At 46.9% G+C, this 12,500-nt stretch overlaps 34 non-coding genes and 9 pseudogenes across 34 annotated transcripts in view; all 43 read right to left on the reverse strand.

Annotated features, from left to right (window-relative positions):
* LOC146222633 (5S ribosomal RNA) overlaps window positions 1-13 on the reverse strand; it is a 119-nt gene extending 106 nt beyond the window's left edge. The window contains exon 1 of the ribosomal RNA XR_014750186.1: window positions 1-13. This exon is cut by the window's left edge and continues 106 nt beyond it. This is a non-coding gene — a ribosomal RNA (5S ribosomal RNA).
* A 174-nt stretch (window positions 14-187) lies between these two features.
* On the reverse strand, window positions 188-306 carry LOC146222634 (5S ribosomal RNA). The gene has a single exon (XR_014749494.1). It is a non-coding gene; the product is annotated as a 5S ribosomal RNA (ribosomal RNA).
* Window positions 307-584: 278 nt separating this feature from the next.
* On the reverse strand, window positions 585-703 carry LOC146222635 (5S ribosomal RNA; annotated as a pseudogene).
* A 176-nt stretch (window positions 704-879) lies between these two features.
* LOC146222636 (5S ribosomal RNA) lies at window positions 880-997 on the reverse strand (annotated as a pseudogene).
* A 174-nt stretch (window positions 998-1,171) lies between these two features.
* On the reverse strand, window positions 1,172-1,290 carry LOC146222637 (5S ribosomal RNA). Its single transcript, XR_014749495.1, has one exon. It is a non-coding gene; the product is annotated as a 5S ribosomal RNA (ribosomal RNA).
* A 242-nt stretch (window positions 1,291-1,532) lies between these two features.
* LOC146222638 (5S ribosomal RNA) lies at window positions 1,533-1,651 on the reverse strand. Its single transcript, XR_014750198.1, has one exon. It is a non-coding gene; the product is annotated as a 5S ribosomal RNA (ribosomal RNA).
* A 170-nt stretch (window positions 1,652-1,821) lies between these two features.
* LOC146222639 (5S ribosomal RNA) lies at window positions 1,822-1,940 on the reverse strand. The gene has a single exon (XR_014749229.1). It is a non-coding gene; the product is annotated as a 5S ribosomal RNA (ribosomal RNA).
* A 170-nt stretch (window positions 1,941-2,110) lies between these two features.
* On the reverse strand, window positions 2,111-2,229 carry LOC146222640 (5S ribosomal RNA). The gene has a single exon (XR_014750209.1). It is a non-coding gene; the product is annotated as a 5S ribosomal RNA (ribosomal RNA).
* Window positions 2,230-2,399: 170 nt separating this feature from the next.
* LOC146222641 (5S ribosomal RNA) lies at window positions 2,400-2,518 on the reverse strand. Its single transcript, XR_014749231.1, has one exon. It is a non-coding gene; the product is annotated as a 5S ribosomal RNA (ribosomal RNA).
* Window positions 2,519-2,688: 170 nt separating this feature from the next.
* Window positions 2,689-2,807, reverse strand: LOC146222642 (5S ribosomal RNA). Its single transcript, XR_014750220.1, has one exon. It is a non-coding gene; the product is annotated as a 5S ribosomal RNA (ribosomal RNA).
* Window positions 2,808-2,977: 170 nt separating this feature from the next.
* LOC146222643 (5S ribosomal RNA) lies at window positions 2,978-3,096 on the reverse strand. The gene has a single exon (XR_014749232.1). It is a non-coding gene; the product is annotated as a 5S ribosomal RNA (ribosomal RNA).
* A 170-nt stretch (window positions 3,097-3,266) lies between these two features.
* On the reverse strand, window positions 3,267-3,385 carry LOC146222644 (5S ribosomal RNA). The gene has a single exon (XR_014750231.1). It is a non-coding gene; the product is annotated as a 5S ribosomal RNA (ribosomal RNA).
* Window positions 3,386-3,561: 176 nt separating this feature from the next.
* On the reverse strand, window positions 3,562-3,680 carry LOC146222645 (5S ribosomal RNA). The gene has a single exon (XR_014749233.1). It is a non-coding gene; the product is annotated as a 5S ribosomal RNA (ribosomal RNA).
* A 170-nt stretch (window positions 3,681-3,850) lies between these two features.
* LOC146222646 (5S ribosomal RNA) lies at window positions 3,851-3,969 on the reverse strand. Its single transcript, XR_014750242.1, has one exon. It is a non-coding gene; the product is annotated as a 5S ribosomal RNA (ribosomal RNA).
* Window positions 3,970-4,145: 176 nt separating this feature from the next.
* On the reverse strand, window positions 4,146-4,264 carry LOC146222647 (5S ribosomal RNA). Its single transcript, XR_014750253.1, has one exon. It is a non-coding gene; the product is annotated as a 5S ribosomal RNA (ribosomal RNA).
* Window positions 4,265-4,438: 174 nt separating this feature from the next.
* LOC146222648 (5S ribosomal RNA) lies at window positions 4,439-4,557 on the reverse strand. Its single transcript, XR_014749497.1, has one exon. It is a non-coding gene; the product is annotated as a 5S ribosomal RNA (ribosomal RNA).
* Window positions 4,558-4,765: 208 nt separating this feature from the next.
* On the reverse strand, window positions 4,766-4,884 carry LOC146222649 (5S ribosomal RNA). Its single transcript, XR_014750264.1, has one exon. It is a non-coding gene; the product is annotated as a 5S ribosomal RNA (ribosomal RNA).
* Window positions 4,885-5,054: 170 nt separating this feature from the next.
* On the reverse strand, window positions 5,055-5,173 carry LOC146222650 (5S ribosomal RNA). Its single transcript, XR_014749234.1, has one exon. It is a non-coding gene; the product is annotated as a 5S ribosomal RNA (ribosomal RNA).
* Window positions 5,174-5,343: 170 nt separating this feature from the next.
* Window positions 5,344-5,462, reverse strand: LOC146222651 (5S ribosomal RNA). The gene has a single exon (XR_014750275.1). It is a non-coding gene; the product is annotated as a 5S ribosomal RNA (ribosomal RNA).
* A 170-nt stretch (window positions 5,463-5,632) lies between these two features.
* LOC146222652 (5S ribosomal RNA) lies at window positions 5,633-5,751 on the reverse strand. Its single transcript, XR_014749235.1, has one exon. It is a non-coding gene; the product is annotated as a 5S ribosomal RNA (ribosomal RNA).
* A 170-nt stretch (window positions 5,752-5,921) lies between these two features.
* Window positions 5,922-6,040, reverse strand: LOC146222653 (5S ribosomal RNA). Its single transcript, XR_014750286.1, has one exon. It is a non-coding gene; the product is annotated as a 5S ribosomal RNA (ribosomal RNA).
* Window positions 6,041-6,210: 170 nt separating this feature from the next.
* Window positions 6,211-6,329, reverse strand: LOC146222654 (5S ribosomal RNA). Its single transcript, XR_014749236.1, has one exon. It is a non-coding gene; the product is annotated as a 5S ribosomal RNA (ribosomal RNA).
* Window positions 6,330-6,499: 170 nt separating this feature from the next.
* LOC146222655 (5S ribosomal RNA) lies at window positions 6,500-6,618 on the reverse strand. Its single transcript, XR_014750297.1, has one exon. It is a non-coding gene; the product is annotated as a 5S ribosomal RNA (ribosomal RNA).
* A 176-nt stretch (window positions 6,619-6,794) lies between these two features.
* Window positions 6,795-6,913, reverse strand: LOC146222656 (5S ribosomal RNA). Its single transcript, XR_014749237.1, has one exon. It is a non-coding gene; the product is annotated as a 5S ribosomal RNA (ribosomal RNA).
* A 170-nt stretch (window positions 6,914-7,083) lies between these two features.
* LOC146222657 (5S ribosomal RNA) lies at window positions 7,084-7,202 on the reverse strand. The gene has a single exon (XR_014750309.1). It is a non-coding gene; the product is annotated as a 5S ribosomal RNA (ribosomal RNA).
* A 176-nt stretch (window positions 7,203-7,378) lies between these two features.
* Window positions 7,379-7,497, reverse strand: LOC146222658 (5S ribosomal RNA). The gene has a single exon (XR_014750320.1). It is a non-coding gene; the product is annotated as a 5S ribosomal RNA (ribosomal RNA).
* A 170-nt stretch (window positions 7,498-7,667) lies between these two features.
* On the reverse strand, window positions 7,668-7,776 carry LOC146222659 (5S ribosomal RNA; annotated as a pseudogene).
* A 180-nt stretch (window positions 7,777-7,956) lies between these two features.
* Window positions 7,957-8,075, reverse strand: LOC146222660 (5S ribosomal RNA). Its single transcript, XR_014749238.1, has one exon. It is a non-coding gene; the product is annotated as a 5S ribosomal RNA (ribosomal RNA).
* A 184-nt stretch (window positions 8,076-8,259) lies between these two features.
* On the reverse strand, window positions 8,260-8,378 carry LOC146222661 (5S ribosomal RNA; annotated as a pseudogene).
* A 172-nt stretch (window positions 8,379-8,550) lies between these two features.
* LOC146222662 (5S ribosomal RNA) lies at window positions 8,551-8,669 on the reverse strand. The gene has a single exon (XR_014749521.1). It is a non-coding gene; the product is annotated as a 5S ribosomal RNA (ribosomal RNA).
* A 174-nt stretch (window positions 8,670-8,843) lies between these two features.
* On the reverse strand, window positions 8,844-8,962 carry LOC146222663 (5S ribosomal RNA). The gene has a single exon (XR_014750331.1). It is a non-coding gene; the product is annotated as a 5S ribosomal RNA (ribosomal RNA).
* Window positions 8,963-9,134: 172 nt separating this feature from the next.
* On the reverse strand, window positions 9,135-9,253 carry LOC146222664 (5S ribosomal RNA; annotated as a pseudogene).
* A 172-nt stretch (window positions 9,254-9,425) lies between these two features.
* Window positions 9,426-9,534, reverse strand: LOC146222665 (5S ribosomal RNA; annotated as a pseudogene).
* A 172-nt stretch (window positions 9,535-9,706) lies between these two features.
* Window positions 9,707-9,815, reverse strand: LOC146222666 (5S ribosomal RNA; annotated as a pseudogene).
* Window positions 9,816-9,981: 166 nt separating this feature from the next.
* Window positions 9,982-10,100, reverse strand: LOC146222667 (5S ribosomal RNA). The gene has a single exon (XR_014750342.1). It is a non-coding gene; the product is annotated as a 5S ribosomal RNA (ribosomal RNA).
* A 172-nt stretch (window positions 10,101-10,272) lies between these two features.
* On the reverse strand, window positions 10,273-10,391 carry LOC146222668 (5S ribosomal RNA). The gene has a single exon (XR_014750353.1). It is a non-coding gene; the product is annotated as a 5S ribosomal RNA (ribosomal RNA).
* Window positions 10,392-10,563: 172 nt separating this feature from the next.
* Window positions 10,564-10,682, reverse strand: LOC146222669 (5S ribosomal RNA). Its single transcript, XR_014749522.1, has one exon. It is a non-coding gene; the product is annotated as a 5S ribosomal RNA (ribosomal RNA).
* A 178-nt stretch (window positions 10,683-10,860) lies between these two features.
* LOC146222670 (5S ribosomal RNA) lies at window positions 10,861-10,979 on the reverse strand. The gene has a single exon (XR_014750365.1). It is a non-coding gene; the product is annotated as a 5S ribosomal RNA (ribosomal RNA).
* A 172-nt stretch (window positions 10,980-11,151) lies between these two features.
* Window positions 11,152-11,270, reverse strand: LOC146222671 (5S ribosomal RNA). Its single transcript, XR_014750340.1, has one exon. It is a non-coding gene; the product is annotated as a 5S ribosomal RNA (ribosomal RNA).
* Window positions 11,271-11,442: 172 nt separating this feature from the next.
* On the reverse strand, window positions 11,443-11,561 carry LOC146222672 (5S ribosomal RNA). The gene has a single exon (XR_014750376.1). It is a non-coding gene; the product is annotated as a 5S ribosomal RNA (ribosomal RNA).
* Window positions 11,562-11,733: 172 nt separating this feature from the next.
* LOC146222673 (5S ribosomal RNA) lies at window positions 11,734-11,842 on the reverse strand (annotated as a pseudogene).
* Window positions 11,843-12,016: 174 nt separating this feature from the next.
* On the reverse strand, window positions 12,017-12,135 carry LOC146222674 (5S ribosomal RNA). Its single transcript, XR_014748913.1, has one exon. It is a non-coding gene; the product is annotated as a 5S ribosomal RNA (ribosomal RNA).
* Window positions 12,136-12,307: 172 nt separating this feature from the next.
* On the reverse strand, window positions 12,308-12,426 carry LOC146222675 (5S ribosomal RNA; annotated as a pseudogene).
* Between the last annotated feature and the right edge of the window lie 74 nt (window positions 12,427-12,500).

Consider the following 12,500-nt stretch of genomic DNA (forward strand, 5'->3'; position numbering starts at 1 on the left):
TATGGCCGTACGAAATAAGTTGACAACCATAGGCTACTTATCCATATACAGATTTAGCAATTGACAATGCAAGGTGGTCTCTCTCTCTCTCTCTCTCGTGTCAAAATGAAAACAGCTTCCAGCCCCTTTCATGAAGGACTACTTGTGCATATTGCAAGATTTCAGTTTCTAAGTGAATGAGCAAAAGAGCATACAGCACCTGGTATTCCCAGGCGGTCTCCCATCCAAGTACTAACCAGGCCCGACCCTGCTTAGCTTCCGAGATCAGACGAGATCGGGCGTTGCCAGGCAGGTATGGCCGTACAAAATAAGTTGACAACCATAGGCTACTTATCCATATACAGATTTAGCAATTGACAATGCAAGGTGGTCTCTCTCTCTCTCTCTCTCTCTCTCTCTCTCTCTCTCTCTCTCTCTCTCTCTCTCTCTCTCTCTCTCTCTCTCTCTCTCTCTCTCTCTCTCTCTCTCTCTCTCTCTCTCTCTCTCTCTCTCTCGTGTCAAAATGAAAACAGCTTCCAGCCCCTTTCATGAAGGACTACTTGTGCATATTGCAAGATTTCAGTTTCTAAGTGAATGAGCAAAAGAGCATACAGCACCTGGTATTCCCAGGCGGTCTCCCATCCAAGTACTAACCAGGCCCGACCCTGCTTAGCTTCCGAGATCAGACGAGATCGGGCGTTGCCAGGCTGGTATGGCCTTACGAAATAAGTTGACAACCATAGGCTACTTATCCATATACAGATTTAGCAATTGACAATGCAAGGTGGTCTCTCTCTCTCTCTCTCTCTCGTGTCAAAATGAAAACACCTTCCAGCCCCTTTGATGAAGGACTACTTGTGCATATTGCAAGATTTCAGTTTCTAAGTGAATGAGCAAAAGAGCATACAGCACCTGGTATTCCCAGGCGGTCTCCATCCAAGTACTAACCAGGCCCGACCCTGCTTAGCTTCCGAGATCAGACGAGATCGGGCGTTGCCAGGCTGGTATGGCCGTACGAAATAAGTTGACAACCATAGGCTACTTATCCATATACAGATTTAGCAATTGACAATGCAAGGTGGTCTCTCTCTCTCTCTCTCTCGTGTCAAAATGAAAACAGCTTCCAGCCCCTTTCATGAAGGACTACTTGTGCATATTGCAAGATTTCAGTTTCTAAGTGAATGAGCAAAAGAGCATACAGCACCTGGTATTCCCAGGCGGTCTCCCATCCAAGTACTAACCAGGCCCGACCCTGCTTAGCTTCCGAGATCAGACGAGATCGGGCGTTGCCAGGCAGGTATGGCCGTACAAAATAAGTTGACAACCATAGGCTACTTATCCATATACAGATTTAGCAATTGACAATGCAAGGTGGTCTCTCTCTCTCTCTCTCTCTCTCTCTCTCTCTCTCTCTCTCTCTCTCTCTCTCTCTCTCTCTCTCTCTCTCTCTCTCTCTCTCTCTCGTGTCAAAATGAAAACAGCTTCCAGCCCCTTTCATGAAGGACTACTTGTGCATATTGCAAGATTTCAGTTTCTAAGTGAATGAGCAAAAGAGCATACAGCACCTGGTATTCCCAGGCGGTCTCCCATCCAAGTACTAACCAGGCCCGACCCTGCTTAGCTTCCGAGATCAGACGAGATCGGGCGTTGCCAGGCTGGTATGGCCGTACGAAATAAGTTGACAACCATAGGCTACTTATCCATATACAGATTTGGCAATTGACAATGCAAGGTGGTCTCTCTCTCTCTCTCGTGTCAAAATGAAAACAGCTTCCAGCCCCTTTCATGAAGGACTACTTGTGCATATTGCAAGATTTCAGTTTCTAAGTGAATGAGCAAAAGAGCATACAGCACCTGGTATTCCCAGGCGGTCTCCCATCCAAGTACTAACCAGGCCCGACCCTGCTTAGCTTCCGAGATCAGACGAGATCGGGCGTTGCCAGGCTGGTATGGCCGTACAAAATAAGTTGACAACCATAGGCTACTTATCCATATACAGATTTGGCAATTGACAATGCAAGGTGGTCTCTCTCTCTCTCTCGTGTCAAAATGAAAACAGCTTCCAGCCCCTTTCATGAAGGACTACTTGTGCATATTGCAAGATTTCAGTTTCTAAGTGAATGAGCAAAAGAGCATACAGCACCTGGTATTCCCAGGCGGTCTCCCATCCAAGTACTAACCAGGCCCGACCCTGCTTAGCTTCCGAGATCAGACGAGATCGGGCGTTGCCAGGCTGGTATGGCCGTACGAAATAAGTTGACAACCATAGGCTACTTATCCATATACAGATTTGGCAATTGACAATGCAAGGTGGTCTCTCTCTCTCTCTCGTGTCAAAATGAAAACAGCTTCCAGCCCCTTTCATGAAGGACTACTTGTGCATATTGCAAGATTTCAGTTTCTAAGTGAATGAGCAAAAGAGCATACAGCACCTGGTATTCCCAGGCGGTCTCCCATCCAAGTACTAACCAGGCCCGACCCTGCTTAGCTTCCGAGATCAGACGAGATCGGGCGTTGCCAGGCTGGTATGGCCGTACAAAATAAGTTGACAACCATAGGCTACTTATCCATATACAGATTTGGCAATTGACAATGCAAGGTGGTCTCTCTCTCTCTCTCGTGTCAAAATGAAAACAGCTTCCAGCCCCTTTCATGAAGGACTACTTGTGCATATTGCAAGATTTCAGTTTCTAAGTGAATGAGCAAAAGAGCATACAGCACCTGGTATTCCCAGGCGGTCTCCCATCCAAGTACTAACCAGGCCCGACCCTGCTTAGCTTCCGAGATCAGACGAGATCGGGCGTTGCCAGGCTGGTATGGCCGTACGAAATAAGTTGACAACCATAGGCTACTTATCCATATACAGATTTGGCAATTGACAATGCAAGGTGGTCTCTCTCTCTCTCTCGTGTCAAAATGAAAACACCTTCCAGCCCCTTTGATGAAGGACTACTTGTGCATATTGCAAGATTTCAGTTTCTAAGTGAATGAGCAAAAGAGCATACAGCACCTGGTATTCCCAGGCGGTCTCCCATCCAAGTACTAACCAGGCCCGACCCTGCTTAGCTTCCGAGATCAGACGAGATCGGGCGTTGCCAGGCTGGTATGGCCGTACAAAATAAGTTGACAACCATAGGCTACTTATCCATATACAGATTTGGCAATTGACAATGCAAGGTGGTCTCTCTCTCTCTCTCGTGTCAAAATGAAAACAGCTTCCAGCCCCTTTCATGAAGGACTACTTGTGCATATTGCAAGATTTCAGTTTCTAAGTGAATGAGCAAAAGAGCATACAGCACCTGGTATTCCCAGGCGGTCTCCCATCCAAGTACTAACCAGGCCCGACCCTGCTTAGCTTCCGAGATCAGACGAGATCGGGCGTTGCCAGGCTGGTATGGCCGTACGAAATAAGTTGACAACCATAGGCTACTTATCCATATACAGATTTAGCAATTGACAATGCAAGGTGGTCTCTCTCTCTCTCTCTCTCTCGTGTCAAAATGAAAACACCTTCCAGCCCCTTTGATGAAGGACTACTTGTGCATATTGCAAGATTTCAGTTTCTAAGTGAATGAGCAAAAGAGCATACAGCACCTGGTATTCCCAGGCGGTCTCCCATCCAAGTACTAACCAGGCCCGACCCTGCTTAGCTTCCGAGATCAGACGAGATCGGGCGTTGCCAGGCTGGTATGGCCGTACAAAATAAGTTGACAACCATAGGCTACTTATCCATATACAGATTTGGCAATTGACAATGCAAGGTGGTCTCTCTCTCTCTCTCGTGTCAAAATGAAAACAGCTTCCAGCCCCTTTCATGAAGGACTACTTGTGCATATTGCAAGATTTCAGTTTCTAAGTGAATGAGCAAAAGAGCATACAGCACCTGGTATTCCCAGGCGGTCTCCCATCCAAGTACTAACCAGGCCCGACCCTGCTTAGCTTCCGAGATCAGACGAGATCGGGCGTTGCCAGGCTGGTATGGCCGTACGAAATAAGTTGACAACCATAGGCTACTTATCCATATACAGATTTAGCAATTGACAATGCAAGGTGGTCTCTCTCTCTCTCTCTCTCTCGTGTCAAAATGAAAACACCTTCCAGCCCCTTTGATGAAGGACTACTTGTGCATATTGCAAGATTTCAGTTTCTAAGTGAATGAGCAAAAGAGCATACAGCACCTGGTATTCCCAGGCGGTCTCCCATCCAAGTACTAACCAGGCCCGACCCTGCTTAGCTTCCGAGATCAGACGAGATCGGGCGTTGCCAGGCTGGTATGGCCGTACGAAATAAGTTGACAACCATAGGCTACTTATCCATATACAGATTTAGCAATTGACAATGCAAGGTGGTCTCTCTCTCTCTCTCTCTCGTGTCAAAATGAAAACAGCTTCCAGCCCCTTTCATAAAGGACTACTTGTGCATATTGCAAGATTTCAGTTTCTAAGTGAATGAGCAAAAGAGCATACAGCACCTGGTATTCCCAGGCGGTCTCCCATCCAAGTACTAACCAGGCCCGACCCTGCTTAGCTTCCGAGATCAGACGAGATCGGGCGTTGCCAGGCAGGTATGGCCGTACAAAATAAGTTGACAACCATAGGCTACTTATCCATATACAGATTTAGCAATTGACAATGCAAGGTGGTCTCTCTCTCTCTCTCTCTCTCTCTCTCTCTCTCTCTCTCTCTCTCTCTCTCTCGTGTCAAAATGAAAACAGCTTCCAGCCCCTTTCATGAAGGACTACTTGTGCATATTGCAAGATTTCAGTTTCTAAGTGAATGAGCAAAAGAGCATACAGCACCTGGTATTCCCAGGCGGTCTCCCATCCAAGTACTAACCAGGCCCGACCCTGCTTAGCTTCCGAGATCAGACGAGATCGGGCGTTGCCAGGCTGGTATGGCCGTACGAAATAAGTTGACAACCATAGGCTACTTATCCATATACAGATTTGGCAATTGACAATGCAAGGTGGTCTCTCTCTCTCTCTCGTGTCAAAATGAAAACAGCTTCCAGCCCCTTTCATGAAGGACTACTTGTGCATATTGCAAGATTTCAGTTTCTAAGTGAATGAGCAAAAGAGCATACAGCACCTGGTATTCCCAGGCGGTCTCCCATCCAAGTACTAACCAGGCCCGACCCTGCTTAGCTTCCGAGATCAGACGAGATCGGGCGTTGCCAGGCTGGTATGGCCGTACAAAATAAGTTGACAACCATAGGCTACTTATCCATATACAGATTTGGCAATTGACAATGCAAGGTGGTCTCTCTCTCTCTCTCGTGTCAAAATGAAAACAGCTTCCAGCCCCTTTCATGAAGGACTACTTGTGCATATTGCAAGATTTCAGTTTCTAAGTGAATGAGCAAAAGAGCATACAGCACCTGGTATTCCCAGGCGGTCTCCCATCCAAGTACTAACCAGGCCCGACCCTGCTTAGCTTCCGAGATCAGACGAGATCGGGCGTTGCCAGGCTGGTATGGCCGTACGAAATAAGTTGACAACCATAGGCTACTTATCCATATACAGATTTGGCAATTGACAATGCAAGGTGGTCTCTCTCTCTCTCTCGTGTCAAAATGAAAACAGCTTCCAGCCCCTTTCATGAAGGACTACTTGTGCATATTGCAAGATTTCAGTTTCTAAGTGAATGAGCAAAAGAGCATACAGCACCTGGTATTCCCAGGCGGTCTCCCATCCAAGTACTAACCAGGCCCGACCCTGCTTAGCTTCCGAGATCAGACGAGATCGGGCGTTGCCAGGCTGGTATGGCCGTACAAAATAAGTTGACAACCATAGGCTACTTATCCATATACAGATTTGGCAATTGACAATGCAAGGTGGTCTCTCTCTCTCTCTCGTGTCAAAATGAAAACAGCTTCCAGCCCCTTTCATGAAGGACTACTTGTGCATATTGCAAGATTTCAGTTTCTAAGTGAATGAGCAAAAGAGCATACAGCACCTGGTATTCCCAGGCGGTCTCCCATCCAAGTACTAACCAGGCCCGACCCTGCTTAGCTTCCGAGATCAGACGAGATCGGGCGTTGCCAGGCTGGTATGGCCGTACGAAATAAGTTGACAACCATAGGCTACTTATCCATATACAGATTTGGCAATTGACAATGCAAGGTGGTCTCTCTCTCTCTCTCGTGTCAAAATGAAAACACCTTCCAGCCCCTTTGATGAAGGACTACTTGTGCATATTGCAAGATTTCAGTTTCTAAGTGAATGAGCAAAAGAGCATACAGCACCTGGTATTCCCAGGCGGTCTCCCATCCAAGTACTAACCAGGCCCGACCCTGCTTAGCTTCCGAGATCAGACGAGATCGGGCGTTGCCAGGCTGGTATGGCCGTACAAAATAAGTTGACAACCATAGGCTACTTATCCATATACAGATTTGGCAATTGACAATGCAAGGTGGTCTCTCTCTCTCTCTCGTGTCAAAATGAAAACAGCTTCCAGCCCCTTTCATGAAGGACTACTTGTGCATATTGCAAGATTTCAGTTTCTAAGTGAATGAGCAAAAGAGCATACAGCACCTGGTATTCCCAGGCGGTCTCCCATCCAAGTACTAACCAGGCCCGACCCTGCTTAGCTTCCGAGATCAGACGAGATCGGGCGTTGCCAGGCTGGTATGGCCGTACGAAATAAGTTGACAACCATAGGCTACTTATCCATATACAGATTTAGCAATTGACAATGCAAGGTGGTCTCTCTCTCTCTCTCTCTCTCGTGTCAAAATGAAAACACCTTCCAGCCCCTTTGATGAAGGACTACTTGTGCATATTGCAAGATTTCAGTTTCTAAGTGAATGAGCAAAAGAGCATACAGCACCTGGTATTCCCAGGCGGTCTCCCATCCAAGTACTAACCAGGCCCGACCCTGCTTAGCTTCCGAGATCAGACGAGATCGGGCGTTGCCAGGCTGGTATGGCCGTACAAAATAAGTTGACAACCATAGGCTACTTATCCATATACAGATTTGGCAATTGACAATGCAAGGTGGTCTCTCTCTCTCTCTCGTGTCAAAATGAAAACAGCTTCCAGCCCCTTTCATGAAGGACTACTTGTGCATATTGCAAGATTTCAGTTTCTAAGTGAATGAGCAAAAGAGCATACAGCACCTGGTATTCCCAGGCGGTCTCCCATCCAAGTACTAACCAGGCCCGACCCTGCTTAGCTTCCGAGATCAGACGAGATCGGGCGTTGCCAGGCTGGTATGGCCGTACGAAATAAGTTGACAACCATAGGCTACTTATCCATATACAGATTTAGCAATTGACAATGCAAGGTGGTCTCTCTCTCTCTCTCTCTCTCGTGTCAAAATGAAAACACCTTCCAGGCCCTTTGATGAAGGACTACTTGTGCATATTGCAAGATTTCAGTTTCTAAGTGAATGAGCAAAAGAGCATACAGCACCTGGTATTCCCAGGCGGTCTCCCATCCAAGTACTAACCAGGCCCGACCCTGCTTAGCTTCCGAGATCAGACGAGATCGGGCGTTGCCAGGCTGGTATGGCCGTACGAAATAAGTTGACAACCATAGGCTACTTATCCATATACAGATTTAGCAATTGACAATGCAAGGTGGTCTCTCTCTCTCTCTCGTGTCAAAATGAAAACAGCTTCCAGCCCCTTTCATGAAGGACTACTTGTGCATATTGCAAGATTTCAGTTTCTAAGTGAATGAGCAAAAGAGCATACAGCACCTGGTATTCCCAGGCGGTCTCCCATCCAAGTACTAACCAGGCCCGACCCTGCTTAGCTTCCGAGATCAGGCGTTGCCAGGCAGGTATGGCCGTACAAAATAAGTTGACAACCATAGGCTACTTATCCATATACAGATTTAGCAATTGACAATGCAAGGTGGTCTCTCTCTCTCTCTCTCTCTCTCTCGTGTCAAAATGAAAACAGCTTCCAGCCCCTTTCATGAAGGACTACTTGTGCATATTGCAAGATTTCAGTTTCTAAGTGAATGAGCAAAAGAGCATACAGCACCTGGTATTCCCAGGCGGTCTCCCATCCAAGTACTAACCAGGCCCGACCCTGCTTAGCTTCCGAGATCAGACGAGATCGGGCGTTGCCAGGCTGGTATGGCCGTACAAAATAAGTTGACAACCATAGGCTACTTATCCATATACAGATTTGGCAATTGACAATGCAAGGTGGTCTCTCTCTCTCTCTCTCTCTCTCTCTCTCGTGTCAAAATGAAAACAGCTTCCAGCCCCTTTCATGAAGGACTACTTGTGCATATTGCAAGATTTCAGTTTCTAAGTGAATGAGCAAAAGAGCATACAGCACCTGGTATTCCCAGGCTGTCTCCCATCCAAGTACTAACCAGGCCCAACCTTGCTTAGCTTCCGAGATCAGACGAGATCGGGCGTTGCCAGGCTGGTATGGCCGTACGAAATAAGTTGACAACCATAGGCTACTTATCCATATACAGATTTAGCAATTGACAATGCAAGGTGGTCTCTCTCTCTCTCTCTCGTGTCAAAATGAAAACAGCTTCCAGCCCCTTTCATGAAGGACTACTTGTGCATATTGCAAGATTTCAGTTTCTAAGTGAATGAGCAAAAGAGCATACAGCACCTGGTATTCCCAGGCGGTCTCCCATCCAAGTACTAACCAGGCCCGACCCTGCTTAGCTTCCGAGATCAGACGAGATCAGGCGTTGCCAGGCTGGTATGGCCGTACGAAATAAGTTGACAACCATAGGCTACTTATCCATATACAGATTTAGCAATTGACAATGCAAGGTGGTCTCTCTCTCTCTCTCTCTCGTGTCAAAATGAAAACAGCTTCCAGCCCCTTTCATGAAGGACTACTTGTGCATATTGCAAGATTTCAGTTTCTAAGTGAATGAGCAAAAGAGCATACAGCACCTGGTATTCCCAGGCGGTCTCCCATCCAAGTACTAACCAGGCCCGACCCTGCTTAGCTTCCGAGATCAGACGAGATCGGGCGTTGCCAGGCTGGTATGGCCGTACGAAATAAGTTGACAACCATAGGCTACTTATCCATATACAGATTTAGCAATTGACAATGCAAGGTGGTCTCTCTCTCTCTCTCTCGTGTCAAAATGAAAACAGCTTCCAGCCCCTTTCATGAAGGACTACTTGTGCATATTGCAAGATTTCAGTTTCTAAGTGAATGAGCAAAAGAGCATACAGCACCTGGTATTCCCAGGCGGTCTCCCATCCAAGTACTAACCAGGCCCAACCCTGCTTGGCTTCCGAGATCAGACGAGATTGGGCGTTGCCAGGCTGGTATGGCCGTACTAAATAAGTTGACAACCATAGGCTACTTATCCATATACAGATTTAGCAATTGACAATGCAAGGTGGTCTCTCTCTCTCTCTCTCGTGTCAAAATGAAAACAGCTTCCAGCCCCTTTCATGAAGGACTACTTGTGCATATTGCAAGATTTCAGTTTCTAAGTGAATGAGCAAAAGAGCATACAGCACCTGGTATTCCCAGGCGGTCTCCCATCCAAGTACTAACCAGGCCCGACCCTGCTTAGCTTCCGAGATCAGGCGTTGCCAGGCTGGTATGGCCGTACGAAATAAGTTGACAACCATAGGCTACTTATCCATATACAGATTTAGCAATTGACAATGCAAGGTGGTCTCTCTCTCTCTCTCTCGTGTCAAAATGAAAACAGCTTCCAGCCCCTTTCATGAAGGACTACTTGTGCATATTGCAAGATTTCAGTTTCTAAGTGAATGAGCAAAAGAGCATACAGCACCTGGTATTCCCAGGCGGTCTCCCATCCAAGTACTAACCAGGCCCGACCCTGCTTAGCTTCCGAGATCAGGCGTTGCCAGGCTGGTATGGCCGTACGAAATAAGTTGACAACCATAGGCTACTTATCCATATACAGATTTAGCAATTGACAATGCAAGGTGGTCTCTCTCTCTCGTGTCAAAATGAAAACAGCTTCCAGCCCCTTTCATGAAGGACTACTTGTGCATATTGCAAGATTTCAGTTTCTAAGTGAATGAGCAAAAGAGCATACAGCACCTGGTATTCCCAGGCGGTCTCCCATCCAAGTACTAACCAGGCCCGACCCTGCTTAGCTTCCGAGATCAGACGAGATCGGGCGTTGCCAGGCTGGTATGGCCGTACGAAATAAGTTGACAACCATAGGCTACTTATCCATATACAGATTTAGCAATTGACAATGCAAGGTGGTCTCTCTCTCTCTCTCTCGTGTCAAAATGAAAACAGCTTCCAGCCCCTTTCATGAAGGACTACTTGTGCATATTGCAAGATTTCAGTTTCTAAGTGAATGAGCAAAAGAGCATACAGCACCTGGTATTCCCAGGCGGTCTCCCATCCAAGTACTAACCAGGCCCGACCCTGCTTAGCTTCCGAGATCAGACGAGATCGGGCGTTGCCAGGCTGGTATGGCCGTACGAAATAAGTTGACAACCATAGGCTACTTATCCATATACAGATTTAGCAATTGACAATGCAAGGTGGTCTCTCTCTCTCTCTCTCGTGTCAAAATGAAAACAGCTTCCAGCCCCTTTCATGAAGGACTACTTGTGCATATTGCAAGATTTCAGTTTCTAAGTGAATGAGCAAAAGAGCATACAGCACCTGGTATTCCCAGGCGGTCTCCCATCCAAGTACTAACCAGGCCCGACCCTGCTTAGCTTCCGAGATCAGACGAGATCAGGCGTTGCCAGGCTGGTATGGCCGTACGAAATAAGTTGACAACCATAGGCTACTTATCCATATACAGATTTAGCAATTGACAATGCAAGGTGGTCTCTCTCTCTCTCTCTCTCTCTCGTGTCAAAATGAAAACAGCTTCCAGCCCCTTTCATGAAGGACTACTTGTGCATATTGCAAGATTTCAGTTTCTAAGTGAATGAGCAAAAGAGCATACAGCACCTGGTATTCCCAGGCGGTCTCCCATCCAAGTACTAACCAGGCCCGACCCTGCTTAGCTTCCGAGATCAGACGAGATCGGGCGTTGCCAGGCTGGTATGGCCGTACGAAATAAGTTGACAACCATAGGCTACTTATCCATATACAGATTTAGCAATTGACAATGCAAGGTGGTCTCTCTCTCTCTCTCTCGTGTCAAAATGAAAACAGCTTCCAGCCCCTTTCATGAAGGACTACTTGTGCATATTGCAAGATTTCAGTTTCTAAGTGAATGAGCAAAAGAGCATACAGCACCTGGTATTCCCAGGCGGTCTCCCATCCAAGTACTAACCAGGCCCAACCCTGCTTAGCTTCCGAGATCAGACGAGATTGGGCGTTGCCAGGCTGGTATGGCCGTACGAAATAAGTTGACAACCATAGGCTACTTATCCATATACAGATTTAGCAATTGACAATGCAAGGTGGTCTCTCTCTCTCTCTCTCGTGTCAAAATGAAAACAGCTTCCAGCCCCTTTCATGAAGGACTACTTGTGCATATTGCAAGATTTCAGTTTCTAAGTGAATGAGCAAAAGAGCATACAGCACCTGGTATTCCCAGGCGGTCTCCCATCCAAGTACTAACCAGGCCCGACCCTGCTTAGCTTCCGAGATCAGACGAGATCGGGCGTTGCCAGGCTGGTATGGCCGTACGAAATAAGTTGACAACCATAGGCTACTTATCCATATACAGATTTAGCAATTGACAATGCAAGGTGGTCTCTCTCTCTCTCTCTCGTGTCAAAATGAAAACAGCTTCCAGCCCCTTTCATGAAGGACTACTTGTGCATATTGCAAGATTTCAGTTTCTAAGTGAATGAGCAAAACAGCATACAGCACCTGGTATTCCCAGGCGGTCTCCCATCCAAGTACTAACCAGGCCCGACCCTGCTTAGCTTCCGAGATCAGGCGTTGCCAGGCTGGTATGGCCGTACGAAATAAGTTGACAACAATAGGCTACTTATCCATATACAGATTTAGCAATTGACAATGCAAGGTTGTCTCTCTCTCTCTCTCTCTCGTGTCAAAATGAAAACAGCTTCCAGCCCCTTTCATGAAGGACTACTTGTGCATATTGCAAGATTTCAGTTTCTAAGTGAATGAGCAAAAGAGCATACAGCACCTGGTGTTCCCAGACGGTCTCCCATCCAAGTACTAACCAGGCCCGACCCTGCTTAGCTTCCGAGATCAGACGAGATCGGGCGTTGCCAGGCTGGTATGGCCGTACGAAATAAGTTGACAACCATAGGCTACTTATCCATATACAGATTTAGCAATTGACAATGCAAGGTAGTCTCTCTCTCTCTCTCTCGTGTCAAAATGAAAACAGCTTCCAGCCCCTTTCATGAAGGACTACTTGTGCATATTGCAAGATTTCAGTTTCTAAGTGAATGAGCAAAAGAGCATACAGCACCTGGTATTCCCAGGCGGTCTCCCATCCAAGTAGTAACCAGGCCCGACCCTGCTTAGCTTCCGAGATCAGACGAGATCGGGCGTTGCCAGGCTGGTATGGCCGTACAAAATAAGTTGACAACCATAGGCTACTTATCCATATACAGATTTAGCAATTGACAATGCAAGGTGGTCTCTCTCTC

The sequence above is a fragment of the Hypomesus nipponensis genome, chromosome 25 (assembly GCF_054491055.1).
Source record: "Hypomesus nipponensis isolate SF chromosome 25, ASM5449105v1, whole genome shotgun sequence".
Classification (NCBI taxonomy): Eukaryota; Metazoa; Chordata; class Actinopteri; order Osmeriformes; family Osmeridae; genus Hypomesus; species Hypomesus nipponensis.